At 48.7% G+C, this 18,026-nt stretch overlaps 10 non-coding genes and 1 pseudogene across 10 annotated transcripts; 5 read left to right on the forward strand and 6 right to left on the reverse strand.

Annotated features, from left to right (window-relative positions):
- Positions 1-135: 135 nt before the first annotated feature.
- Positions 136-217, reverse strand: trnas-gcu (transfer RNA serine (anticodon GCU)). Its single transcript has one exon. It is a non-coding gene; the product is annotated as a tRNA-Ser (tRNA).
- Positions 218-1,840: 1,623 nt separating this feature from the next.
- On the forward strand, positions 1,841-1,913 carry trnar-acg (transfer RNA arginine (anticodon ACG)). The gene has a single exon. It is a non-coding gene; the product is annotated as a tRNA-Arg (tRNA).
- A 3,460-nt stretch (positions 1,914-5,373) lies between these two features.
- On the reverse strand, positions 5,374-5,446 carry trnav-cac (transfer RNA valine (anticodon CAC)). Its single transcript has one exon. It is a non-coding gene; the product is annotated as a tRNA-Val (tRNA).
- A 452-nt stretch (positions 5,447-5,898) lies between these two features.
- On the reverse strand, positions 5,899-5,970 carry trnae-uuc (transfer RNA glutamic acid (anticodon UUC)). Its single transcript has one exon. It is a non-coding gene; the product is annotated as a tRNA-Glu (tRNA).
- A 4,295-nt stretch (positions 5,971-10,265) lies between these two features.
- On the forward strand, positions 10,266-10,407 carry LOC138234930 (U4 spliceosomal RNA). The gene has a single exon (XR_011188001.1). It is a non-coding gene; the product is annotated as a U4 spliceosomal RNA (small nuclear RNA).
- An 822-nt stretch (positions 10,408-11,229) lies between these two features.
- On the reverse strand, positions 11,230-11,301 carry trnag-ucc (transfer RNA glycine (anticodon UCC)). The gene has a single exon. It is a non-coding gene; the product is annotated as a tRNA-Gly (tRNA).
- Positions 11,302-11,951: 650 nt separating this feature from the next.
- On the forward strand, positions 11,952-12,093 carry LOC138234922 (U4 spliceosomal RNA). The gene has a single exon (XR_011187993.1). It is a non-coding gene; the product is annotated as a U4 spliceosomal RNA (small nuclear RNA).
- An 822-nt stretch (positions 12,094-12,915) lies between these two features.
- Positions 12,916-12,987, reverse strand: trnag-ucc (transfer RNA glycine (anticodon UCC)). The gene has a single exon. It is a non-coding gene; the product is annotated as a tRNA-Gly (tRNA).
- A 650-nt stretch (positions 12,988-13,637) lies between these two features.
- On the forward strand, positions 13,638-13,779 carry LOC138234923 (U4 spliceosomal RNA). Its single transcript, XR_011187994.1, has one exon. It is a non-coding gene; the product is annotated as a U4 spliceosomal RNA (small nuclear RNA).
- An 822-nt stretch (positions 13,780-14,601) lies between these two features.
- Positions 14,602-14,673, reverse strand: trnag-ucc (transfer RNA glycine (anticodon UCC)). Its single transcript has one exon. It is a non-coding gene; the product is annotated as a tRNA-Gly (tRNA).
- Positions 14,674-15,323: 650 nt separating this feature from the next.
- Positions 15,324-15,472, forward strand: LOC138234935 (U4 spliceosomal RNA; annotated as a pseudogene).
- Positions 15,473-18,026: the final 2,554 nt, after the last annotated feature.

The following is an 18,026-nucleotide window of genomic DNA, read 5'->3' on the forward strand; positions in this document are numbered from 1 at the left end:
TTACTGTTACTGCTCGAGACTGACGTTAGCCTACTATACCATGTTCAGCCACCGCTAGAAAATGTACGGCTCTAGAACCTGAGCAAACGACAGGAGTGCCAACGCTGAACGGGCACACGTGTCAGACATGGAGAACGACGAGGATGGGATTCGAACCCATGCGTGCAGAGCACAATGGATTAGCAGTCCATCGCCTTAACCACTCAGCCACCTCGTCAACGACACTGGGCTGTCCGGACATGGGTTGGCGCACTCCAAATGATCTTTTTCTTTTTTTTCCCTCATACTCGAGGGTCATTTTCATGTTCCACATGCGATTTCAACATTTTCCTTGGGAGATGTCAAGCCAGCAAGCCACTGCTGTGGTTCAGTGGCCAGTGTGGAGTTCAGTGGCCCTGTTGTACACAGAAAGCACATTGAGCTCCTTGGACATGAAAAGTTCCAGATAAAAGCCATTTGTCACCCTTTCTCTTGGTGTTGATGTTGCTATTGTATGTAAAGGTGGCAACTTGCTCAGCGAGCAGGCGGAGCACACACCGAATGCAGATGTGTCTGAGTGGTGTGTCCAAGTGGCTGCAAAAGGACAGCTTTCCTGGGACGCCATGGCTTAGTTGCTTAAGGCGCCTGTCTAGTAAACAGGAAACCCTAGTTCAGAATCCCAGCGGTGCCTTTTTTGTTCTGTCTTCTCGAACAGAACTGGTCATTATGGACAACTGCCTTCGGCTAGACTTAATTAAATGCAAGCATTCATTTCCTGTCTTGAACGACTTGTTTTTCTTAAAATGGATGCAACTTGCAAAACATGAAATACAAACCTTCCTAATCAGCGCTTGCGGCTAGCAAAAAAAAAAAGAAGTCAGCAATGTTTTTTTCTTTAACCTTAACCCTGCTAATGGAGAAGAGTTAAACGACCGAGTCTATGCAGCTTAAACGGTCCGCACGTCGGGTTCTTAGCTGAAAGGGTGGTAAATCACGCTCACCCCAGTCCTTAATCTTTTAAAGAGGATACAAAATTGAACCTAGTCGCCACATCACATACATCCTGTTCAACGATAAAAAGGTAACGTCTATCCTCGCTCCAGAGTAAATCTCACGTTGAGGGCATATTTTTTTCCACTTTACCATGAGTCCGGCTCGGCTGCACAGAGGCGAGAGCAGAGCAATGAGGTCACGGGGACAGGGGAGTCACACGCTGGCTGTTTGAACACGCGGAAGATCACTGAGGGATCCACAGTATGTGGACCCTCCGTGCGCCATCAGTCCGCACTCCGGACTCTGAATCCTGCCATCCGAGTTAAGATCTCGGCGGAACCTGAAGCGCAGTTCCTTCTTAAAATGTAATCTGGTGAGCATTTCTAGAATCGTACTTGTATAGATGCAGCCTTTAATGTGTTGCTAGGTTAAAATTGATGACTTCTTGAACTTCAGTAGGCAACTGCCCTCTTGGTTTCGGATTTAATGTCTTTATTACAGGGGCGCTTTTATGAAGACAGAGTCATGTTCAGGTACTTTGCTTGATGGAGGAAGCTCATTTCGGACTCTGTGATCTGCTCACCTGGAAAGGTCTGCTGTACTACTACAAGAGAGAAGTAGAGTCTGGAAGAAGGGACAATTTTATGATGCTTTGGAAGATAATGTTTTTTTTTCTTTGAAATCGAAATGAATCAGAATATCAGTGCAAAAGACAAACTCTTGGTTTGGTTTAAAGAGATATGGTTTTAAAACAGACAAAATGAAGAAAACAGGTGTTTCTCACTTTTAGAAAAGAATGAACCGGGGGTAATATTTTACTAGTTGCAGTGCTGATCTCACTGGGTTACAGTCCTGCAATGTCACACCAGGGCCAGTGGCGCAATGGATAACGCGTCTGACTACGGATCAGGAGATTGTAGGTTCGACTCCTGCCTGGCTCGGGTTGTTTTTAAACGCATCGGGCTACTCCCTAAGCAGTCTGTGCTACTTACGGGCCTTCAAAAAAGACGCTTTTTTGGTGCTCTGTGCAAAAAGCGTCGACATCTGCTTCCAGCTGTAAAATGCCATTCGCGGACGCTGAAGAACTTATTTGCAAGGGAGCGGGTACAAGCAATTTGGCATTTTAAAACCACCAGGAACACCGAACAGGGGCGCTTCTTTGCTTGCGCCGAAACACAACGACAGGAGGTGGACAACGTAGTCGGCAGGATTCGAACCTCTTTCTGTCTATTATATACTAAATGTTCTCTTGTCTGTCTCTTGTTTGTATAGAACTGAATGTCCCTGACAATGTACTGTTAGTTTTAATTGAAGAACGGCATTTGTGTTCAAATATATCAGACAAGTTTACGTAACTGCTCATGCGACACTCAGTTGTAATTAGTCAAGAAATAAAGTCGAACAACAGCTGCGGGTTTGATTCTGAACGTATGAGATTTCAGCGCCTTTTACTTCCATTGACAAATGATAGAGATTCGAAGAGAGATCCTTCAGACCAGCAAGCAAACCCACGGCTATTTCGGTTTTCTATCTAGGCAACGTTGGTGTCTGCAATAGCATACATGAAAGCGTGATGCAATTTCTGTGGCTACATTTGTTGCACGTCATGCACAGTAAGAGTGTTTCTAACACCAAATAAAAAGTCAACAATTAGCGATCACGCCTTCTCCTCAGTTAACCCACTGAAACCCTTGCTGTTAACAGTTCTTTACTGCGTGGTTTACGAGCACCTACATATCGTGTCGGTTCTTTCAGCTTTATTCATTAGGTTTTCAAAGGCATAAGCCACCAGAGGTGCGAACGCAAAATGTGTGGTTATCTGAAGAATTGCTTTCAATGGCAGCGGGTCCAAGCGATTTAGCGTTTTTATAGTACCGGGAAAGGAGAAACGGCACTTTGCCTTTGCCGCGCAGGCACAAGGCGACGTGCGGCAGACGCCGGAGTCGGTAAATTCCGAACCTGCGCGGGGAAGCCCCAACGCACTTAACCACTCGGCCACGACAAAAGCGAGCTCGCTGCCGCCGCATTCCTCCTATAATCTAACACGGAGTGCGAGGTGGCTGCGGAAACCTTTTTAAAGTCGCTCTCCGTTAAAAAAAAAATACCTTTCACAAGATTCGTGCCGGCAGACAGACACGCCTCAGAGGGTTTAAGGCTGGCTTCACGTTCAAATGATAAAGTCCCCCAGTCCGGATGTCAAAATGCAACTTTGGCAGACAGAAAAAACATCAACAAACCACAAATGGTTTTTACAAGCTGCACCACACTGCACTTTCAAAAGCATTTACATTCGTGTTAGACGCAGGAATTGCCTTTGATTTGCGCGCTTACGAACGCCATGGAAAACGAAACAAAACTAAAGCCCTCAGCTCCTGCACTTGATTATATTGCCGTTACGTGTCGAAGCAGGAATTTATGTCATCCTACCACTGCAACACGGGGAATAGAGAGAAATGAGTACACGCTACGAATTGTCTCTAATCAGTCCCTACAGTTGTAAGGCGCCTGGAAGCGTGCACCCCCATCATTAATCTTTGCGCATCTGTGCAAGGTAAACTCTGGAGCAGTCTTTGAAACGGCTCAAAGGAAACACGTGATTGATTCCATGTGCATCTGGGGTTCATTTCTTATTTACATTTAATTCAAGGGAAAGGCTTGGGTCAGTTTCAGACGGCCTCCAACAGCGAGATTCAAGCGCCCCACCTTCAGCCCAATCTGCGCAGCCAGAACGCCAACGGCTCCTATGCTCTCCGGGGTGCGGTTGTGACCCCGTAACCTAAAATGTTGGTGGCAGACAAATGGAGACTAACAGGTGACGTCCTAGGACATGACTACATTGTGGGGATGGTGACCATTGCTTGGAAAAGAGTGCGAGGCCCCTTTAGAAAAACATTTTGTTAACAGGCATTCTGCCTCAGCCTAAACACCTATAGCTTGCAAAGCGCATGCTATTAGACAGGCACCTCTGCAAGACCTTAAGAGTCTCTTAAACTAGTGATAGTAAGGTGTTCCCAATGGGTGATGTTCGGCTTTAAAATCATCTCTCCGTGGAAGCGCCGAGATGCAGCTGTTTAAGGCTTAGAAGCAGCTGACTGTTTCACTACCTAGCTGATCACTGTCAGTCAGGGAGCTTAGAGGTGAAAAGCCTGTCTGAGAGACAATTCGCCATCGATCAGTTCAATATGTTCCGTACCAGCTCGGCGCACCCGAGATCATCTTGGTAGCCGTGTAGCTCAGATGAGTGAGAGCTTGTGTGTATTTACCACCGTGATTGGATGCCGGCCCTTCTCAGGTCACAGTAAACCTTCTGCTCAAAAAAAGTGAGGTAAAACCTCACTCTGCACAGTAAAACCTAAAAAAGTGAGGTTTTATTTAATCTCTGACCAAGGGAAACGTTTCATTTTTTCAAAGAAATGTTTGTTAAAAAATAAAGTCATAGTTCCATGGGATTCAATCATAGACCGTGTGACATGGAAGTCAGGAACCTAACCCACTAAAGCACTACAGAAACATTATCGACAGACAATGTACAGCGTGTACTATTCTTGTGTTGCGGTACATGAATATAATTATATCGTTATTAATTTCTAATTTATAACTTTATTAACTTTATAAATTTATTAACGTTATTAATTAATTTCACGACGCACAGACAGAGCGTGGGGAGCCGCCGCCTGCAAACACGGCTCCAGGCAGGACTCCGCTCTGCAGGAGCCGCAGAGCAGAGGAGATGGGGGCAGCTTAGCTCCTGTGCAGAGACCTGAGCTGTTGTTGCTGCGGACGCTGTCTTTTCTGCACTCGGGGTAGGAGTGAATGTTGAGTTGCCCTTAGAAATGAAGCAGAGCACTTCAACGGCACGGGTGTGTGTGTGTGCGCCCTGGTGATTCTGGGAGACAGATCGAACCTGGGCTAAAAGAGAGGGGGCTTAGCCCTCTTCCATTTACTAGTTCAAAGTTGTACAACCCATTTGTATCTGCTAGGCGGCGCAGTCGTCGTGCACAAAGAACGCTTTGAAAAGCGTCAAAGGCAAGTCATTCTGAGTTGGTCGTTTGTGTTTTCCGTTCAGACGCGAAATGCTGAAATGATCTCTCGGCTCCTCGGTTGTCATTTCTGCTCCGTAAAGGAATCACAGCACGCGTCGGCTTCCAGCACGGTGGGTCGGGACACGATGCCGGGGGGTCGGAGAGAGCGATGTCTTCCTCGTTAGTATAGGACCTGTCACCTGTCCCCACCTGTCACGCGGGAGACCGGGGTACATCAGGACGCGCATTGAAGTGAAAGAAGGATGCGCTGCGACATGCACTGTGCAGATCTCGCCACACTAAGAGGTGAGTGGGTCTGTTCGATCACAGCGCTAGGCGAATCCCCAATCCCCTTTTGTGCGTGGCGACAAAAGAAGTCTGTTTTCGCCCGGTTTCAAACCGGGGACCTTTCGCGTGTGAGGCGAACGTGATAACCACTACACTACGGAAACGGTGGTAAGACATGCCCAGCGGCCCAGTGCTGAGCTTCGCCAATGCGATTCAGCTGCTTCCAGTGCCTTTATTGGAGTGCGCTGATGGACTGTGCTCTCTCTCCAGAGACCAGCACGCCTGTCATGGACGGAGCAGGAAAGGCGGCGTCACATTCTACAGCCCTCTCCACGCAATCGACGAAATCGGGCTGCTGACGTGGAGAAAATCGCCTCTCCAGAAAGTGCAAATATCATCTTGGAGAGTATAGATCCTATTGCCGAAGGTCAGCCCTGTCTACCAGAGTAACCCTCCCACCTCCTGCAGCGATGGTCAGCTGGTCTCACACGCGAGAAGTTTCGGCTGGAAACAAGCGCCCCCTCTTCTCGCACGTTTTGCACGTTCGAGTAGTTTTAATGCGGCTCCTTCGTACACGGTGCTGATCTTTTGGAAAGCAGGAGGCAAAACTGACACGTTCCCATACCGGGAGTCGAACCAGGGCCGCCTGGGTGAAAACCAGGAATCCTAACCACTAGACCATATGGCAGCGAACAACCCTCCTGTTCCCGGCATCATGCAAGCAAACTACATAAATATGAGAAAACGCAAGAGAGTTGTCACTCAAAGTGTCGAAGGGTCGATGTATACTGGGACTCAGTTGAAATGCAACGTCAGGACTTTTCCGTTTATGTCACACGAAGAGAGCACAGCCTTTTCCGCCCTGCCACGTGTGTATCGGTAACTCGCCGTGATCGTATAGTGGTCAGTACTTTGCGTTGTGGCCGCAACAACCCTGGTTCAAATCTGGGTCACGGCAGAATAGGGGCGTCTGCTTTTACTACTTGCATGAATGAAGGCAAAAAAAAGCCAATCGATGTGAACGAACGGCGCTTTACAGAGGAGTACTGCCTGACTGGATCGTTGATGAACGACAGAGGCCACTCCGACCTCTTCTCGGGTTTCTTCAATGACTTACTAAGGATCTTCTTCACATTCGCCCATGCAGGGGAAGCCAGTTACACCAAAGCAAACGCAGGAAAGTGCATTTCATGCAGAGACCAGGAGGGACCTGTTTACACCAAGAGTGGTCGGAGTATGGAACAATGCGCCCAGCCCTGTTGCTGGAGTCGATTCTTGATTAGATTTTGGGCTCACTAAGAGGCCCCCGCTGGGTACTAATCTTTCTGTTGTTCTCGCAGGTGTTGCGCTGCTTTTGAGCCGACAGCTCGTCTTGTTCTGTCGGGACAGCCCAATTGCAAATGATCGGCTCCAGGTACAGAAAAAACGTGCGTTTGGTACAAGAGTGCATGAACGCACCGGAAGTACATTGGGAACAAATGACTGGTGGTTCAAGACCTCTGTGAAGTGCAGGAGCGTGCAAGAAGAGGCTGTTTGCATCCAGTCTCGAACCTGGGACCTTTCGCATGTTAGGCAAACATGATAACCACTACACTACGGAAACCTGTACGGTTTGTTGCTGGTGTATCGCTTGCGTTTCGGGCTGAGAAAGGGACGCGTCATTTTAGGTAGGGGGCGCTGGAGAGAGGAACAAAGGGAGCGATGAAACAAAATGCCGAAACCCGGGATCGAGCCAGGGACCTTTAGAACATACTCTCACGAATCGTTAGAATATGTGCGTTTGATCATCAATTGCGTAACAACCACATTCGTTCGACTTGAGCCATCAAGCTCATAGTTTTCAAATCTTGAAAGCTGTCATTGAGCACATCATAGTCTGCAGTACGCGCCGTAACTTGCGTACTTCAACAGAAAGAAGAGCAGACAGCTCCATAAATATGCGAGGCGCAGAGAGTGCAAGGCGAGCCGCACACGTTTCGGTGGCTGAGAGAGGGCAGTTTTTGCTTCTGCATTTCCCAAGTAAGGACGCATGACAACAAGCGATTGCGGTGCTCATTTACGACATAGTGGTGATGAGTTTTCAGTACGTGTTCTTTTGAACGAGCAATGAGGTTGCTGCCTTGGACAGCTGACTGCACGCTCTCATTGTGCCACGTGATGAGTATTCACCAGGCTCGTTCAGTCATTAGTCACATTCCATCGTTTGCTATAAGCAGATGCTGCAAGGTGATGTGGATATCAGTTCTCAGTCTTGTGGACGAGGACAAAAAGAGCACACAAGGGCTCAGCCGGGAGTTGAACCCGGGACCTCCCACACCCTAAGCGAGAATCATACCCCTAAACCAATGAGCCACGGCAGCACTTTCTATTTTATCCTGTCAGCGAGCTTGAGGACGGGGGAGAGGCGTCATTCGCTCGTCCAGTCAGACCTTTAGCTTGCATGGTACAGCGCTCGCTTTGCATGCGAGAGGTAGCGGGATCGTTTCCCACGTCCTCCAGGTGTGTGCTTAGAGCTTGATGTGCTGAAAGGTGTCCTTTAGCCTGTGGTCACACCTTGCATGGAGAGCGTCATGCAGCTGTCAATCATTTCGCAGCCACGCCCCCTCTTCATCTTCTCTCTGCCTTAAGCGTCTCCGCCACTCTCTCTTGACATTTCATGTCAGCATGTCAGAAGTCCGAGTGACGTTTTTAATGGCTGAGTGAGGGCACGATGCTGAAGCAGAGAGGCCACTTCAGCCAGAGAGACTTGTGCTAGGTGAGATCTGAAAAACGGACTCGCAACAGAAACAGACCAAAAAAGTATCGGTGAGATCAAAAGGCAAATGCAACATCCAGCAGAGGGCGTCTGAAGATTAGGGAACGGGCGACTGAAATCCATATGAGGCAAACTTTCCGGCTGTGCACTGCAGCTGGCCTCGTTGGCGTAGTTGGTAGCGCGTCAGTCTCTTTATCTGAAGGTCCTGAGTTTGATCCTCACACGGGGCATGGCTGCTTGCTCTTTTCAAACACTTGCGGCAACTGTTCGCTCATAACCACGTCTGGAATGCGTGACCTTTACACGGGGGAGAAGCAATGCCGCATCCCTTTTCTAAAGAACATTCATATTCAGAAATAAGTCAAGAAATTTGCCATTACTTTTGCTGTCAGCCTGCCCATGTTGCCAAAGAAAGATTCACTCGGCGTCAACATGACAGAAAAGCGATCACTTGAAAACACTGTTCCACACTCCGTAAGCAAGAACTTCAGTGTTTGCAGTCACCCGATATGCCGATAGTCAAAGGAGCACAAAACACGAAGCGTCAAAAGACAAGATGAGTTGATGGAAAGACCGTTGAATTGATGAGCACAAAAGTTCAGCTCGTACAATAGGCAACGAAGGTCCCGGCGTCATCATCGCACTTGAAAGGACTGCCTTGCAGACTAAGGGCAGTGGGAGGTTGCTGTTTTGAGATGGAGGCATTGGGATGGTGGGCCGAGATCTATTCTTCTTAAGGAATTCTTCATCGTGAAAGATCGGTCCACAGGTCATCCAAAGAACTTACAAATTTTTTGGACTCAGGGAATCACGTCTTGAAAATACGGCTTGGACGCGTAACGGCATTCTATCCAACTATCCAACTGCAGGACTTGAGGGTTTTTTGTGCTTTGTTCTGTTTTCGTTGACATCGCATTCGTAAGAGCGTCAAAAAAAGGCAATTCCAGCATCTAACACGAATAAAAGGGCTATTGAAACTGCAGGGCTGCGCAGCTTCTAAAATCCTTGCACACAATTCTCCGTTATTGTTACTTCCTTCTTTCTGTCTAACAAAGTTCCCTTTTCCTAACCGGACGGGGAGACTTTATCATTCCAACTTGAAGCCAGCCTTAAGTCCTCTGAGGCGCATTTGTCTGCTAGCATGCTTTTGTGAAAGTTCAAATTTGGAAAAACACAATCTGTGGCGTTTAGCGTGACATAGTCTTGCAGGCATCGTGCTGTCTCACTGCAATACTATACCGCTGGAGGAAACAGTCCATCTGGCCATGAAACTCATTTGAACGTCTAGCTACAGCAATATCATGATTTATTCAGGATGTGTGGAATCAGCACGTCCCGGAGACAGCTTCCGAAATCGTGAGCATTCTCTGGTGGTGTCCTGCTGGGATCCTGTGGGCGTGTGTTGGTGGTATAGTGGTGAGCATGCAAAAGCCACTGCATTGGTCAGGAATCGAACCCGAGCCTCTTACTTGGCAGGCAAGAATTCTTCCACTGAACCACCAATGCTCAATACCTGTACCTTCAAAAAAGACGCTTTTTTGGTGCTCTGTTCAAAAAGCGTCGACATCTGTTTCCAGCTGCAAAATGCCATCCGCGGACGCTGAAGAATTTATTTATTTAGACACCGCTCAGAATCCCCTGTAAGATTCTCCCTCAGTTCCTTTGAGCAGTGTTTTACCTCTTTCAAAAGGTTTCACTTTCCTAGTCACATTCCAAGGCTCATCGAACCCGGGCTGTTTCCTCCAGCGGTATAGTATTGCAGTGAGACAGCAAGATGCCTGCAAGACTATGTCACGCTAAACGCCACAGATTGTGTTTGTCCGTTCGTGTCAGTCGTCCTGCAACCACGGGAAGTGGGACACAAACATGCTGCAATGCTTTCAAGACGTTAGGATTTGTTTGTGTAACATCCGAGAAGAGTACTTGTGGCTTGAATGTGAACTGTACGTGCCCGCCCCCTTTCCTCTGTAGTGCATGAGTTCCTCCCGGCACGCCCTTCGTCATTGTTCTGTCATCTTGTATTTAAAGGCTTGTATTTCTGCTGCTGAAAATAAGCAACGGTTTTCTCACAACGCCCTTTGTTTCCGACGGAGCCCTTGTCTGTCATGAAATTCTTCAAAACCTCAAACTAGAAGAAGACGACAAATATGAAGCGTTACCGCAACGACATGCCATGAGACGATCGATAACGATTTCCATAGGATCCCCGCGGTTGCCTGGCAACCGTCAGCTTTGCGCAGTGGCAGTATCGTAGCCTGTGAGGTTTAGCCGAGGCGCGATTATTGCTAGTTGAAAACTTTTCCCAATACCCCGCTTCCGCCGGTTTGCAATACAATCGGCGAAAGCAATTTTTGACAGTTTCGTCAGAGACTGAGCAAGGTGTTTAAAGACAGATTTGGTCATGGTGACATCATGGTAGAAAGAAACGAGCTTGTTACGTCTCAACAGAAACGCTCCTTAGCTCTTTCAGCGTTATGCAGAGAACAGCGTCTGTCGAGATCACTTTTGAGTCAGCGCGAAACGCCGTGTGCTGTCAGTTTGATTTCATATTGCTCGTAGCGGCGCCCGGCTTTTGTCTGTCAAACGTTAGGTTGCGCTTCTTCATGCTGCATCGTCGGCATGAGTGGAGCTTTTTAAACGTCTGTACTTACTGCGCCCCATAAGAAATGGTTTGTCCCCGTTCAAAAGAGATTGTGCGATGTCCTGCAGCGTTCGCAAAGCAAACCTTTGACAGTTTGAAAAGAGGAATTTATTCTGCTTCCTGTGCGTGCAGTAGTTACAAAGTTGAACGTCTTTACACGATGTGCTGCAGTTTTCAGTGGGCGGGCTTTGTCAGATGGCTTGGAAAAACGCACTGAGACATCACGAGCAGTGTCCGGCATGTTTTCTGTGTATAGCTGTCTTTTAACGCATACAGAATTCATTCGAAATCATTGATTTCTCCTATTAACAAGGGTCCCTTTTTGAACCTGCCAGAAGCATTCTTTCAATGTAACAGATTTACTCCGGGGAAAGGCAGCATGACATTGAAAGTAGCTCAAGCTTTCAGCACCCGTATCGGACTGCGTGTATGCAGACACCGCTCAGAATCCCCTGTAAGATTCTCCTTCAATTCCGTTTTGCTCTTTCAAAAGGCTTCGCTTTGCTAGTCACAATCCAAGGCTCATGACAGCATTTGGAACCAATCGGCACTGCGTTGGCCGGGAATCGAACCCGGGTCAACTGCTTGGAAGGCAGCTATGCTCACCACTATACCACCAACGCACGCCCACAGGCGCCCTGCAGGACACCACCAGAGAATGCTCACGATTTCGGAAGCTGTCTCCGGGACGTGCTGATTCCACACATCCTGAATAAATCATGATATTGTTAGTTGCTGTAGCTAGACGTTCAAATGAGTTTCATGGCCAGATGGACTGTTTCCTCCAGCGGTATAGTATTGCAGTGAGACAGCACGATGCCTGCAAGACTATGTCACGCTAAACGCCACAGATTGTGTTTGTCCGTTCGTGTCAGTCGTCCTGCAGCCACGGGAAGTGGGACACAAACATGCTGCAATGCTTTCAAGACGTTAGGATTTGTTTGTGTAACATCCGAGAAGAGTACTTGTGGCTTGAATGTGAACTGTACGTGCCCGCCCCCTTTCCTCTGTAGTGCATGAGTTCCTCCCGGCACGCCCTTCGTCATTGTTCTGTCATCTTGTATTTAAAGGGTTGTATTTCTGCTGCTGAAAATAAGCAACGGTTTTCTCACAACGCCCTTTGTTCCCAACGGAGCCCTTGTCTGTCATGAAATTCTTCAAAACCTCAAGCTAGAAGAAGAAGACGACAAATATGAAGCGTTACCGCAACGACATGCCATGAGACGATCGATAACGATTTCCATAGGATCCCCGCGGTTGCCTGGCAACCGTCAGCTTTGCGCAGTGGCAGTATCGTAGCCTGTGAGGTTTAGCCGAGGCGCGATTATTGCTAGTTGAAAACTTTTCCCAATACCCCGCTTCCGCCGGTTTGCAATACAATCGGCGAAAGCAATTTTTGACAGTCTCGTCAGAGACTGAGCAAGGTGTTTAAAGACAGATTTGGTCATGGTGACATCATGGTAGAAAGAAACGAGCTTGTTACGTCTCAACAGAAACGCTCTTTAGCTCTTTCAGCGTTATGCAGAGAACAGCGTCTGTCGAGATCACTTTTGAGTCAGCGCGAAACGCCGTGTGCTGTCAGTATGATTTCATATTGCTCGTAGCGGCGCCCGGCTTTTGTCTGTCAAACGTTAGGTTGCGCTTCTTCATGCTGCATCGTCGGCATGAGTGGAGCTTTTTAAACGTCTGTACTTACTGCGCCCCATAAGAAATGGTTTGTCCCCGTTCAAAAGAGATTGTGCGATGTCCTGCAGCGTTCGCAAAGCAAACCTTTGACAGTTTGAAAAGAGGAATTTATTCTGCTTCCTGTGCGTGCAGTAGTTACAAAGTTGAACGTCTTTACACGATGTGCTGCAGTTTTCAGTGGGCGGGCTTTGTCAGATGGCTTGGAAAAACGCACTGAGACATCATGAGCAGTGTCCGGCATGTTTTCTGTGTATAGCTGTCTTTTAACGCATACAGAATTCATTCGAAATCATTGATTTCTCCTATTAACAAGGGTCCCTTTTTGAACCTGCCAGAAGCATTCTTTCAATGTAACAGATTTACTCCGGGGAAAGGCAGCATGACATTGAGAGTAGCTCAAGCTTTCAGCACCCGTATCGGACTGCGTGTATGCAGACACCGCTCAGAATCCCCTGTAAGATTCTCCTTCAATTCCGTTTTGCTCTTTCAAAAGGCTTCGCTTTGCTAGTCACAATCCAAGGCTCATGACAGCATTTGGAACCAATCGGCACTGCGTTGGCCGGGAATCGAACCCGGGTCAACTGCTTGGAAGGCAGCTATGCTCACCACTATACCACCAACGCACGCCCACAGGCGCCCTGCAGGACACCACCAGAGAATGCTCACGATTTCGGAAGCTGTCTCCGGGACGTGCTGATTCCACACATCCTGAATAAATCATGATATTGTTAGTTGCTGTAGCTAGACGTTCAAATGAGTTTCATGGCCAGATGGACTGTTTCCTCCAGCGGTATAGTATTGCAGTGAGACAGCACGATGCCTGCAAGACTATGTCACGCTAAACGCCACAGATTGTGTTTGTCCGTTCGTGTCAGTCGTCCTGCAGCCACGGGAAGTGGGACACAAACATGCTGCAATGCTTTCAAGACGTTAGGATTTGTTTGTGTAACATCCGAGAAGAGTACTTGTGGCTTGAATGTGAACTGTACGTGCCCGCCCCCTTTCCTCTGTAGTGCATGAGTTCCTCCCGGCACGCCCTTCGTCATTGTTCTGTCATCTTGTATTTAAAGGCTTGTATTTCTGCTGCTGAAAATAAGCAACGGTTTTCTCACAACGCCCTTTGTTCCCAACGGAGCCCTTGTCTGTCATGAAATTCTTCAAAACCTCAAGCTAGAAGAAGAAGACGACAAATATGAAGCGTTACCGCAACGACATGCCATGAGACGATCGATAACGATTTCCATAGGATCCCCGCGGTTGCCTGGCAACCGTCAGCTTTGCGCAGTGGCAGTATCGTAGCCTGTGAGGTTTAGCCGAGGCGCGATTATTGCTAGTTGAAAACTTTTCCCAATACCCCGCTTCCGCCGGTTTGCAATACAATCGGCGAAAGCAATTTTTGACAGTCTCGTCAGAGACTGAGCAAGGTGTTTAAAGACAGATTTGGTCATGGTGACATCATGGTAGAAAGAAACGAGCTTGTTACGTGTCAACAGAAACGCTCTTTAGCTCTTTCAGCGTTATGCAGAGAACAGCGTCTGTCGAGATCACTTTTGAGTCAGCGCGAAACGCCGTGTGCTGTCAGTTTGATTTCATATTGCTCGTAGCGGCGCCCGGCTTTTGTCTGTCAAACGTTAGGTTGCGCTTCTTCATGCTGCATCGTCGGCATGAGTGGAGCTTTTTAAACGTCTGTACTTACTGCGCCCCATAAGAAATGGTTTGTCCCCGTTCAAAAGAGATTGTGCGATGTCCTGCAGCGTTCGCAAAGCAAACCTTTGACAGTTTGAAAAGAGGAATTTATTCTGCTTCCTGTGCGTGCAGTAGTTACAAAGTTGAACGTCTTTACACGATGTGCTGCAGTTTTCAGTGGGCGGGCTTTGTCAGATGGCTTGGAAAAACGCACTGAGACATCATGAGCAGTGTCCGGCATGTTTTCTGTGTATAGCTGTCTTTTAACGCATACAGAATTCATTCGAAATCATTGATTTCTCCTATTAACAAGGGTCCCTTTTTGAACCTGCCAGAAGCATTCTTTCAATGTAACAGATTTACTCCGGGGAAAGGCAGCATGACATTGAGAGTAGCTCAAGCTTTCAGCACCCGTATCGGACTGCGTGTATGCAGACACCGCTCAGAATCCCCTGTAAGATTCTCCTTCAATTCCGTTTTGCTCTTTCAAAAGGCTTCGCTTTGCTAGTCACAATCCAAGGCTCATGACAGCATTTGGAACCAATCGGCACTGCGTTGGCCGGGAATCGATCCCTGGTCAACTGCTTGGAAGGCAGCTATGCTCACCACTATACCACCAACGCACGCCCACAGGCGCCCTGCAGGACACCACCAGAGAATGCTCACGATTTCGGAAGCTGTCTCCGGGACGTGCTGATTCCACACATCCTGAATAAATCATGATATTGTTAGTTGCTGTAGCTAGACGTTCAAATGAGTTTCATGGCCAGATGGACTGTTTCCTCCAGCGGTATAGTATTGCAGTGAGACAGCACGATGCCTGCAAGACTATGTCACGCTAAACGCCACAGATTGTGTTTGTCCGTTCGTGTCAGTCGTCCTGCAGCCACGGGAAGTGGGACACAAACATGCTGCAATGCTTTCAAGACGTTAGGATTTGTTTGTGTAACATCCGAGAAGAGTACTTGTGGCTTGAATGTGAACTGTACGTGCCCGCCCCCTTTCCTCTGTAGTGCATGAGTTCCTCCCGGCACGCCCTTCGTCATTGTTCTGTCATCTTGTATTTAAAGGGTTGTATTTCTGCTGCTGAAAATAAGCAACGGTTTTCTCACAACGCCCTTTGTTCCCAACGGAGCCCTTGTCTGTCATGAAATTCTTCAAAACCTCAAGCTAGAAGAAGAAGACGACAAATATGAAGCGTTACCGCAACGACATGCCATGAGACGATCGATAACGATTTCCATAGGATCCCCGCGGTTGCCTGGCAACCGTCAGCTTTGCGCAGTGGCAGTATCGTAGCCTGTGAGGTTTAGCCGAGGCGCGATTATTGCTAGTTGAAAACTTTTCCCAATACCCCGCTTCCGCCGGTTTGCAATACAATCGGCGAAAGCAATTTTTGACAGTCTCATAAGTCTTATGAGAGGAAAGGCAAAAACTACAGGGAAGTCCTGCCCAGGCCAGCACTCCCACGGTCTCCCAACTACAGGAGCAGTGCTCCAAGCAGCTGCTTGACCCGCCAGGTAAAGCACACCCCCTTTTCATCCCTGAAGAAGAGTGGATCTCCCTGTCCGGTAATGAATGGGAGTCCTTTCTGTGCACCCTGGTACCTCAGGGGGTCCAGGACTACCACCCCATGGTGGTGGGAGGGGGTCCAGGTGGCAGAAGTGCAGGTTGATGATGTAATTCTTAGCCTCAGCTCTGAGAAGTCCATAATCAGTGAAGGGCTGTTCGAGGACCTGTCGCGAAGCTGTCAGGTGACCCTGGTGACGCAGTCACAGGTTCTGTGGTGGGCACCCCCATCTCATAGGTCCATTTGGAGCAAAGGAAGCTGTGTAGCTTCCATCTCCATCGGAAAAAGGAAGTTTGCTCACTACTTCCTATTGGAAGTACCTATTGGTTCGACTGGGCGCCCAGCTGGACACAGTAAACAGTGTGCTGTGGACACGGGTGGACCCAGATGCCCACTCTCTAAGCGGTGACCCCGAGAACATTCGGTCAGGTCAGACGATTCCTCAGGCCTGCCAGGTAGTAAACGAATCGGACCTGATCGTTCCTGTGTCAACAGCAGGGTTTCCAGTACGCCTTGTCCTAAAGAAGGGACAGAGAATGGACGCTGAGATGGTTTTCTTCCAACCATCAGCTCAGTTTATCAGACTGAACCTAGCAGTCTGTTGTACCCCCAGACTGGAACGGAATGGCCGAGCCACCTGCCTGTTGGTGCAGAACATAGCAAAACAAGATGTCAAAATCCCTGCTCGCACTGACATGGGACTGGTAATTGACAATGGTTTCTATGATTTCGAACTGGCCATCCCAGTACTGGGGCAGCTCCCTGGTCCCTTGGCCAGGGAGGGGGGAACCGAGCAGGTGTACTACACCTACCCCCGGCGGATGATTGCAATTATGCCAATAGAGGGATTCTGCAACCAGGAGGTGTGCAGGGTGGACCTTAGCGATAAGGATGAGATGGTTGTGTACACAGTACACGCAGGTGTTCCGATGGACCACTCAGCCGAGAGTACGACCCGGGATACCGCCATGCCGTCAAAAGCGGGGTTCCTAGAGCAGGTACAGGAACAGGTTGGCAAGGCAGATGCCCTGGAAACGGAAAGCCAGCGTCAGCAGCTGCGTCAGAATTTCCAGGATTTCCGGGAAGTGTTTGCACGGGACGCCTATGACTGCGGGGTGACGGATTTGAACACAGTGCGCATTCCAACGGCCCCTGGCGCCCGCCCAACCTATGTCAGGCAGTATCGCATTCCCCTCACGGCATACGAGTCCATAAAGCAGACGTTGGATGCTCTACTAGAGCGTCAGATCATAAGGGAGTGTAACTCCACTTATAACTCCCCACTGTGGCCGGTGCTGAAACCCAATGGTAAATGGCGTCTGACCATTGACTACCGGCAGCTGAATAAACAGGTTCCTTTGTCACGATGGCCAATGATCTACCTAGATCAGGAGTTAGCCAAGGTGACAACAGCGAAATATTTCACCACAGTGGATGTGGCCAATGGGTTCTGGACCCTTAAGGTAGAACCAACAGACCAGTACAAACTGGCCTTTTCCTTTGGAAACAGGCAGTTCACCTGGAATCGATGCCCCTTTGGGTATTCCAACTCCCCAGCGGAGTTCAACATATTTCTGCACCAAGCCATGAGTGATGCAGCCGCCAGGGGCAACCTGGTCTATGTGGACGATATTCTGATGAGGAGTCAGACCTGGGAAGAACACATGGCCGAGATCAGGCATGTGTTGACCCAGCTCTCCTGTGCAGGGGCCAAACTGTCCCTGGCTAAGGGACAGTGGTGTAGGACCCAAGTGGAGTACGTGGGACTGTTGGTTGGAGCCCAAGGCATACAGCCACAGTCCAGCAGAGTCCAAGCTATCCAGAATATGAAGTCGCCCACTAACCTGTCTGAACTGCGCAGCTTTCTGGGAGTATGTAATTATTCCCAGCAGTTCATTGAGGATTACGCTGAAATAGCAAGGCCCCTCCACAAGCTGTTGCAGAAAGACGTGCCCTTTGAGTGGGGGCCTTCCCCAGAACAGGCTGTGATGGAGCTGAAGCGCAGACTCGGTAGTGCGCCGAGCTTGGCCTACCCTGACAAAAATAAGGTCTTCTACCTTGAAGCAGGGTTCTCAGAGCACTGCCTTGGGGCTGCTCTGAGTCAGGAATATAACCAAGAGCGAAGGGTGGTGGCATATGCCAGTCGAGCCCTGAGCCCAGTGGAGCAAAAGTTCTTGGACTGCGAGAAGGCCCTGTTGTCTACGGTCTGGTCGGTAGAACACTTCCGTAGTTATGTTGGGGGACAAAAGATCATCATCGAAACCTGCCACCAACCTGTGACATTCCTGCATAGCCAGAGACTGAAAGCGGGCAGGGTGTCAAATAGCAGGATTGTGGCATGAATGATGGCCCTACAAGGCTATGAGATAGAGGTACGTTATGCACAGAGCAAGAAAATGTACCTGG

The sequence above is a fragment of the Lepisosteus oculatus genome, unplaced genomic scaffold (genome assembly GCF_040954835.1).
Source record: "Lepisosteus oculatus isolate fLepOcu1 unplaced genomic scaffold, fLepOcu1.hap2 HAP2_SCAFFOLD_76, whole genome shotgun sequence".
Lineage (NCBI taxonomy): Eukaryota > Metazoa > Chordata > Actinopteri > Semionotiformes > Lepisosteidae > Lepisosteus > Lepisosteus oculatus.